The following is a 10,521-nucleotide window of genomic DNA, read 5'->3' as shown; positions in this document are numbered from 1 at the left end:
GTGACGTTTTCAGTACTGTTACTCACATCACTCAGGATTTGTAGAGGTGTGGGGATAGAAATGAACTTTTATTTAGTACCAAAAATGAATGTGTCTCTTTTTGTTTTAGAGAAAAACAATAAACCAGAACGGACCACGTACTGTAGAACTCCACTTTAATAAAAGTTTAGTGTTTTCATCAGGACTATTTCCAACTTCTTCAGAACACCAACATACAAAAATGAAATGTTTAAATAGATACATCACAGTCACATGATACTAAAAACACACTCATCTGTACTAAATTTAAAAGTGCAGTCTTCCAGTAAAACCTATATTCACATAGTTTAAAACCTTGCTTATTGCAGAAAACACATCAATAAAATGTGTATAAAAATACATACATACTGTATGAACAGAAATATCAGCATTATAAAAAGGTTAATAAACTCAAATCTAAGAAAACACATATTCAGCCTTTAGTTTCATAACACTGCTGATCGAGACAGACTCATTATTCCTGGGGGGCTCCAGTGCATTACTCCTGAGTTGCCAAATCAACTCCTTATATTCTAACTGCAATTCATGAGGTCCACCTCTTTGATCAAAGCCCACTTTTTCTATACAAGTGTATTTAAAAAATGTGCAGGATTTTTTCTCACATGTTTTGCAAGAGTATTTCTTTCATCATTCTTGTTTATATCATATTGATGCTGGTAGATCCTACTTTTAAATTTATTCTTGGTCTTACTGATGTAAAATGACAAACATTGTTGACACTCTGCAAGATACACAACATTATTGCTCTGGTAATTCAACTTCTGACAAAATTTACCAACTCCCCATCTGGGTATACATATTTCTTCACCTTCCTTAACATACCTACATTGATTACAGTGTCCGCGTTTAGACTTCCGGCCAGGGTGACTTTTTTTTTACACCACTACAGGGTCTTTTCCCATTTTCTCCACATACTCACTGTCAGTCCTAAAGATGTCCCAGTTATGTTGTATTATGTCCCTGATGCTGTCAAAATGTATGTTATGTGGCAATTTTAGGACCCTTTGAAAAATTAGCTAAGTTTCTCTTACCGTTCAAGGTAACCAGACCACCATTTGTCCCAAGTAGTGGTTTAAAAAAGCCTTTGTGTCTTTTCCTGATAACTTCCCAAAATTATTGTCCAAGAATGTGCCTGGATAACCGGTTCTACTGGTCAACATATCCTTCAAGATTACACATTGTTCACTAAAGGTAGACTCATTACTCACCATACGGGCGAGTCTCACCATCTGACCTTTGACCAGGGCGCTTAACTTTTATTAAAGTGGAGTTCTGCAGTACGTGGTCTGCTGTGTTTTATTGTTTTTTATCAGTGTTTTTCATGGGGTTTTTTTTGTGATTTTCTTGGTGGAAGTTATGAGTGAGACCAGGAACGTTTACAGTGACTCCAGTTGTTTATGCCACAGACTTTCTACAAGCATTGGGAATTTGTCAGCACTTATTTAGGTGCTGACACAACATATGGAAGAGAACCTTGCTAGTTTTTAGCCTTGTTTATTTAATTGAGACAGTGGAGCAGCTTTTTCGACACAAACATCTGAATCTGACTTAATAACCCCAGCTCAGAGAACAGGGAGGGTTGTAAGGACTTCAGGTGATTCAGTTCCTGGTTTCCATGGTGGTGATTGAGCCAGCACTTCACTGGGCAATGAGGAAGGATGGCATGAAATGTTTTCTGTACGTTCTTGGTTAGAGCAGAAAGAATTCTCTTTTAATATAGCAGCGAGTGAAGTAAATCATGGCAGTTTGGATAAGCAGATTGGAGCAGCTAAGGACCAAACGTTTCAACTATGGAAATTACAGCTCAAAAACTCATACTTAGAGGAGTGTTATAAGAGACAGCAAGTGCCAACAGGACTCTGAAACTGGAAATACCCAACAGGACTTATACAAGGTTCAGAATTACATTGTGAGTTGCTCGAACTTTTTAACAAATAAGGATGTGACATGCTTAGTGTCTTAATTAAACATAATGAAAAGAAAATAGTTGAACTAAGAACATGGAGTCTCTTGACAATAATATCAGAAATCACTTATTGTTTCAGTCTAAAAGCTCTGAGTACAGTGAAGTGTTTAGAGACATAGAAGACTAAATGGTGATGTTGAAAGATAGAAAAATGAAAAAGCTACTTGGAGACAATTGGGATTACGAGTCTGGGAAGGCATACCCGCACCCACCATGACGGCAAAATAGGAACAACAACCAAGTTAACCACATCACCAATTTTGATGTAAGTAATGAGGTTGTAGATGAAAATGAGGTTGAACCTAACAGCTCTTTAGAAGTGTAGCCTCTGAGAAGGTCTGAGAGACTGATTAATCAGAGGCAGAGACAACAGCAGGTGTGGCAGGAGAACAACAATGGGAATTATTCCCATACACTGCTACACGAGGGAAGAAGCACCCCCAAGGAATGGCAAGGGGAGGGGGAGAGGCAGGTACAGGTGGTGAACAACATATCTAGATGCAAACTTGTCAAGAATAAAATGGGGGACTTTAAAATATTTAATTATAGTTCTGCCCAAGTAACAACAGAATGGGCAGACTTATTTGATAAAGGGCTTACCTTTGTCCCCTCCAGACAGGCTAACATTGATGAATCTCTTGTACAACCTAAATTATTTGTGAAAAAGTTGAATTTGAGTATATACTTCCATCAGGACCCACAGGAACATCCTAATATAAATGAGTACTGCATGTAAGAGACCCAGTACATTCAACCCACCCAAGCATACTTTGATTAACTAACATGTTTGAGAGAATGTGTGAAAATAATGGCATCAGGAAAAAGGTAGGGAAGAAAAATGGGGAAGAAAGAATTCTATTAAAGGACAATAGTGGCATGCATCAGGTCAGGGTAATGAAACCTGACAAAGGTGGGGGCTAGTGGTTATGGATGTGGATGACTCTATTGACAGAGTGTTATCTATATTGTATACCGACACATACGAAGAAGTCTTGGTCAATGAAATGAATATTTCATATCACAGAGTTTGCCTTGTACTAGAAGATTTGATATTGAATAGTCAGATTAGTGTGAATGACCTTGGATTTCTGAAGGTACAGTACCCTAGGATCCCCATAATTTTCTGCATGCCCAAGACTCTCAAGAGTTTAAAAGATCCCCCACTGAGGCCTGTTGTGGATGAAAAGGCCCAAAAACCCTGCCTATAGCTACATACATAGATGTGAACATTAAGCATCTCTTGAGTGAACATAAACATATTTTTAGGGTCTCAGGATTTTTTTATCAAAAGTTTCAGATGACTTATAGTCTGAAGAACTGCTATTTGTCACTATTGATGTATATGACCTCTACTCCATCATTCCACACTCTGAGGAAATGTTCTATGAGTTTTATGTAATCACCCCGCGGTTGTGGTGCTGCGGTAGCGTTGTTGCCTCACAGCAAGACATTGTCCCGTTCGATTCTCAGCTAGAGCATCTTCTGTGTGGAGGCATGCATGAATGGGCATGCCTTCATTGAAGGGGTTGTGCGTCAGAGCTGGTAACTAGGCACGTAAAAATCCACTATCAAACAGCGGACCAGAGTTCCGCTGTGGCGACCCCTAACTGGGATAAGCCGAAAGACACAACAACCCTAGTGTAGACCATGACAAAGCATTGACCATTACCACCTTAAGGAACTTGGTTTTAGGAAACAACTTTATAATATTTGAAAATCAGTTGTTTCGACAACTTAAAGGCGTGGCAATGGGTGCAGTTTCTGCACCCACTTTTGCCAATATTGTCCTTGCCCAATGGGAAAATCAACATGTCCTTAACTCTGAATACAGTAGCTATTGGACACTTTACGGACGATATTTGGATGATGATGTCATTTTTTGGAACGGTGGTAGGGAAAAGCTTAATGAATTTTTTGTACATTTGAACAGCAGTGCACCATTTTTTAAGTTTACCATGTAGACAGGTGAAGAGGATGTCCATTATTTGGATGTGACTATCTCAAAGAATAGAGAAGAAGGTGGGTTTGACGCCAGTATATACAGAAAAACTACCTACTCCAATTCGCTACTTCATTTTAAAAGCCACCACCCTATCTATCAAAAAAAGTCCCTGGTCAAAGGCTAGATGGCGAGACTCACCCGTATGGTGAGTAATGAAGCTACCTTTAGTGAACAATGTGTAATCTTGAAGGATAGTTTGACCAGTAGAGGGTATCCAGGCACATTTTTGGACAATATTTTTGGGAAGTTATCAGGAAAAGACACACAGGCATTTTTAAACCACTACTTGGGACAAATGGTGATCTGGTTACCTTGAACGGTAAGAGAGACATAGTTAATTTTCAAAGGGCCCTAATATTACCATGTAACATACATTTTGACAGCATCAGGGACATAATACAACATAACTGGGACATCTTTAGGACTGACAGTGAGTATGTGGAGAAAATGGGGAAGGACCCTGTAGTGGTGTAAAAAAAAAGTCACCCTGGCCGCATGTCTAAATGTGGACACTAATCAATATAGGTATGTTACGGAAGGTGAAGAAATTTGTTTACCCAGATGGGAAGTTGGTAAATTTTGTCAGAAGTTGAACTACCAGAGCAATAATGTTGTGTATCTTGCAGAGTCAACAATGTTTGTCATTTTACATAGTAAAACCAAGAATAAATTTAAAAGTAGGATCTACCAGCATCAATATGATATAAACAAAAATGATGAAAGAAATACTTTTGTAAAACATGTGAGAAAAAATCCTACACATTTTTTAAATATACGTGTATAGAAAAAGTGGGCTTTGATCAAAGAGATGGACGTCATGAATTGCAGTTAGAATATAAGGAGTTGATTTGGCAACTCAGGAGTAATGCACTGGAGCCCCCCAGGATTAATGAGTCTGTCTCGATCAGCAGTGTTTTGAAACTAAAGGCTGAATATGTGTTTTCTTAGATTTGAGTTTATTAACTTTTTTATAATCCTGCTGTTTCTGTTCATACAGTATGTATGTATTTTTATACACATTTTATTGAAGTTTTTCTGTAATAAGCAAGGTTTTGAACTATGTAAATATAGGCTTTTCCTGGAAGACTGCACTTATAAATTTAGTACAGATGGGTGTGTTTTTAGTATTATGTGACTGTGATGTATCTATTTAAACATTTCATTTTTGTATGTTGGTGTTCTGAAGAAGTTGGAAATAGTCCTGAAGAAAATGCTAAACTTTTATTAAAGTGGAGTTCTGCAGTACGTGGTCCGCTCTGTTTTATTGTTTATCAGTGTTTTTCGTGTTTTTTTGTGATTTTTTTTGTTTTAGATGAGTTAAGCAATAATTGTTTAAAGTTGATCTATTGACTAAGGGCATGAAAATCAGCCTGAAGTTTGAGTTGAAGAGAGGAGAGAGAATGGTGGTTGGAGTGGAACAAAACCATGCTATTAGCATACAGCAGGAGAGGGACATGGAGTTTGTTGAGAGAGAGAGAGAGAGAGTTTGTTAATGTAAATAGAAAAGAGGAGTGGTGATAGAATAGTTCCTTGGGGAACACCTTTCTGCAGGGGTTCTGATGTCTTAAGGAGAGGTTTTACAGTGGCATTTTCCAAATATTAGACGTAATACTAAGTGCAATACTCAGGTTGTAGATATGTTTGAATGGGATTATGATGTTCCTTCTGCAGTGCTAAATAAACCTTGAGTGCAGTTTTTTTGAACCTGGGGGGCTATCGACTTTAATCTGTTCAAGCAGTTTTTGGAGATCCTGGAATGTGATAGTGCCATAGGAGTAGAATGAAGAGATGGGTGGAAAAGTCAGTCTGGAATTGGCAAGAGTAGGGGATGGGAAGGTTGCTGAAATGAGAAGGGAAATCAGATGCAGAAGGTGCAGACAACACACATTTAGTAGAGAGAAGGTTATTCTGTCCTGTAAGACAACTGACCTTTCTTGAGAATTGGTTTTGGTGATTTTGCTGTCGAGACTTGCTGTAATTTCATCAGGTGATGTTTTATAACAGTATACTGCCTGACATAGTTGGGTGTAGTCTTGTCTGCTTATGGTAGTGGGAAGAGCTTTCCAGGAACACCATGCCTTGTCTATAAGTTGTAGAAGAGCGCTAAGCTTGTAGCTTAACTGGTTATTAGTTTTTGGTTTGTAGAGTCATTGGATTACTGGGAAGCAGGAGATTTGCAGGTCAGTTTGTTCAGAGGTTAGTAGTTCTGTAGCAGTGTTAGGATCAGTTGAATTCAGTATTGGCGACTTCCATTGAGCAGTGGGAGTTTTGAGTTTGTTAATTGTAGCCTGTGATTTTTTACAGAAAGATATGAGCTTTGGCAGCATAGTTACATATGAGTGATAGCTTCAGAAACTGATAGGCAGTGGTCATTGAAAGATGGTGATGTCTGAGATAAGAGAAGCCTTGTTAGTTAATATGAGACCTAGAGGAGAGTGGTGAGACATGTTAAGATTGGGTCTAATAGGTGAGGTTGAATTGTATGAGAAGAGTCTTCAGGTCGTTGGAAGTGGGACTGAGCAGGTTGAGGTTGAAGGCTGCAGAGTATTATGCGATTTATGAAGCTATATGTAGAGGAAATTATTTCTTTTAGGAGATTACTGTGGTTATGAAATGAGGAGGAAGGCATAGATACACTACAGCAGCACACAGTATGACTTTCTTGGGAGAGGGAATAAATACAAGTAGCCAGTTAGAAGTGCCTGTGTTAGCATTTCCTTGAGCAAGCAGCTGGATGTTTTAAGTGCAATTCGAACAGAAGTAGAGTTCCACCTCCTTCTCTTGAGCCTGGTGTAAGAATGGACTGTTAGTCTTGACCCTTGATTCTGTGGGTCTATATCACAACATCGAAGTATTAAAACTTTGAATGTTCTGATATCGAACACTATTCAGCGAACGCTAAGAATAGCGAAGCTGCAGAACAGCAAATTCTTTCCTCAGGAAAGAATTTGTTTTAACATTTCTGTGGCTTTGCTATTCTTAGCGCTGTGGTGGAAAGTTACGGGTGGGGTTCAGGTAAGTGTGCGATTGTACGTTAGGGTTAGGGGCGGTTTAAGTGAGTAAGGGTTAGGACGCAGGTTAGGCGTGTGTGCAATAGTGACGGACCTTAGGGTTAGGGTTTGGGTTAAGGTAAGTGGGTAGATAGTAGTGTATGTTTAGTTTAGTGTAGCGTTAGATGTAGGAATTTAAGTGTATGTGTGTGGTTGTTGTTTGTCTGATGTGCTTGTATTGTGTGTATATGTTTTGGAGCAGCACATTTTTTCCATGGGAAAAAATTTGCTGTTCTGAATGTTCGATATTTTCATGTTTAGATATTTTGGGGCCAATGAAAAAGCGTTCGCTATTTTCATCTTTAGATAACGTGATATAAACACAATTCTGTGATAACCACTAAATCAGGCTTATGTAAGGTAATAAAGGCATTAATATGGTCAGTTTTGTTTCTTACTATTTTTCCGTTAAATAGATGCAGGTGAGTGGATATGGAACTAGGTTAGCTTCAATGTTACCTTGAAGAAGTAGTAAGATTTTAACTGGTGTGTAGGTTTGTAGAGGTGTTTGTGCTGGTTTAGGAGAAGATTATACTGTGTGAAAAATGAACACGTGTAGGAGGTGCATATGTATTTCATGGCCTGAGTCAGATGCTTGAACTTAGATGTAAGGCTACACACAAGCATGGACATTGCAACAGTGAGGGGAAGGCAAGTCAGTCTTCTGGATAATTTAGGATTTTGTGAAATGAGATAGTTTTAATTAACTAGCAGCAATGTAGTGGTAATTAACTAGCAGCAATGTAGTGGGCATCCTATGACCACTGAATTTTGGAAAGGACTGTAGAGTAGTGGGTCCTGCTATGAAGGTCAGCAGCAAACCTTGCAGTTCTGTTATATGGTTTCTCCTGTTTGAGCAGCTTGTAATATGCAGGGTAGTGAAGATAATGTTCTCATATAATACATTGGTGAGTAGACCGGATTGGCTTGCCATAATACAGAAATGGTCTCTAAAATATGGTTTGAAACTGCATAATATGCCGAATTTAAGATTTTTTGATGGCCTTGTTAACATGCATATCAAATTTCAGGTCATGTCTATGTAGACACAGATGAACTTGATGTCTATGAATTTGTTTATTGGAGGAACATATATATAGTATGTTATTAGACAGAACTTGCTTAAGTGAGTTAGTAGAGAGGAGCATAGCTTTTGTTTTATTGGTGCTGAGTAAAAGGTGTGAGTCAAATAACCGGTTCTGGAGTTCAATAAAGGTGTCCTGAAGGTGGTTTTTAATCTCTGTGGCTAAACTACCTGAACAGAGGAGGGGTTGATTCATTGATATTTTGTATGAAGTGCCAGGTGTGAGTGCAATGGTATATTACTGATAAACGGGGGGGACCACCAAGGATGCTGGTGCATACCCCTCAACCTCTTAGTGCAAGAAATCTAGGCAAAGGCCCAAAAATAAGGACAAATTTTAAATATTGCTCTTATAAAGTTAGAAAGTTGCTACAATAACAGGATTTGTGTTAACATACCTTTTCTGAAGGATATGAAGTCTGAAACTCAAATGTAAATCCTTGATGTTAAGTTGTCTATCTTCTTCTTCATTTCTTGGGATGGGTCTGGAGACCTCCCGACCTCCGACTGCCACTAAAACTCTGAGAGTTGGTTCCACTGCCCGAGGCTCCTCCCTTATATCCCACCACAATGCGCGGAGTTACTCTAGATCTCGCTTTCGCTACAGCAGCCACGAGGTGTTGGTTTACTGGCTTTTGTAAAGTAAACTTTCAGTAAAGTTAGGATACTTAAACCTTTATTTTTAATTTTAGTCAGAAAATGTCTCTGACAGACGCCACGGCTTCTCCAGTCCCAGGGTCCTGGAAGAAAAGAACATTGATCCTAAGGGTCTACTTTAAGCTAGAGGATTCCTCTGTCTCGGGAAGCCCTCAAGGCTTCTAGGTCCCCGCTCCAGCTACTCCGAGGCACTGACACAGTAGACATGTCTGCGCAGAAACACATCAGAGAGAACACAGAACACACACAACTGGTCTCACTTTTTCACACAAACAACAGAATCAAGCCAGGTTAGTTCTCTGAAAGTGTTTTATTATTGGGCGGCCATACCTCTGCTTCCACTAGCCAGATTCCACATGAGAATCCTTCAATGGATGTACTCCCCAAACATTTCACTTCATTCCATTCTTTCACTCTTTACCCCAGCAGAGACGCCAGAGAGAGAGTTTTGTCCAAGTTTGGCCCCGGCATTTTCCCTTCTTCCTAATAATCTCAAGTGATACAGAGATACAGAGAAAGCCCGCTCAGAAGGATCCTGATCCTCACTTACTGGCTTACTGGCCGGGTGTGGTTCCTTTCTACATCAATTTCTATTGAGCTACCTTGGCATCTGGACCTAGTTCCAGATCTTTTGATCCATCAGCGAAATCCTCCTCTGGGACCTAAATGGGACTTCTTCTTCTTCTTATCTTTCCCCTTTCGAACCCTGCCCCTCCTGTTCTTTAAAATGCTATCATGGAAAGACTCTCTCTTGGTAGCTATTTTATCAGCTAAGAAGAGTTTCAGAACTTCATGCACTCAGCTGTGTCGACCCTTATCTATTGTTCCATAAGGACAGGGTCCTAGAATATTCCAATAGGTCTGAACAAAAATTACACTGGCTAGATGTTCATCGCCAGTTGAGGTACTATTTGGATAGAACAAAACAATTCAGAAAATCTGACCAGCTGTTTGTCTCCTATGCAGCTTTGCTACTACTTTAGCCTTCCAAGACAGACTGCCTATTGACACCATTATTTAGCTTCTAGGCATAGAGCTAACTTTGGCTCCACTGTTCTCCCTTCCCCTGGCCTGACAGACCCTAGAGAGTTGTGATTGACCTCTCTTTCTACCACCTCTTTTTTTTAGGCATATGCTGTTGTGCATATTTCCTGGATGAGGATATAGGTCACCCTTCTTGCAGAAAGAAAAAGAGAGATGAAGACAACTAACATGGAACGTTATGGTAAGAACATAACTTCTATTTTAGTGATTTTAGTACTCTTTGATTTGCGAGAAACCCACAAATTTTATGAATAACAGACCAAAAATATGAGGCAAAAATCTGGCCAGTTGAGAGGCATGCTGGTGGGCACTTATACTTCTGGACAGAACATGAGACACAGGGTACCATTTTAGTGTACTAACCAGGTGCGTTTGGATATGTAACTTACAATGCATTAGGCTGAAGACTTAGATCAGATGAATGAGCACCCAAGATGAGATATAGGATGGCATCAGGTGCTTTGGAAAAGAGTAAGTACAGTCTGTCAGCTAGTTCACCTTCATTAAACTTGTGTGAATATGCCTCACAAAGGCTGGAAGGGTAATATCCATGTTGTATCCAAGTTTATTATTGCACATGTCTTTTTGCTCAGTACATTTATTAAGTTATTTATTTATTTCAGTTTGATTTATTAAGTTATTTATTTATTTATTTCAGTTTGATGATCAGGGAGGTCCA

The sequence above is a fragment of the Protopterus annectens genome, chromosome 11.part0 (genome assembly GCF_019279795.1).
Source record: "Protopterus annectens isolate FY-2018-M chromosome 11.part0, PAN1.0, whole genome shotgun sequence".
NCBI classification, from domain to species: Eukaryota; Metazoa; Chordata; order Ceratodontiformes; family Protopteridae; genus Protopterus; species Protopterus annectens.
This window is presented reverse-complemented; position numbering follows the sequence as displayed.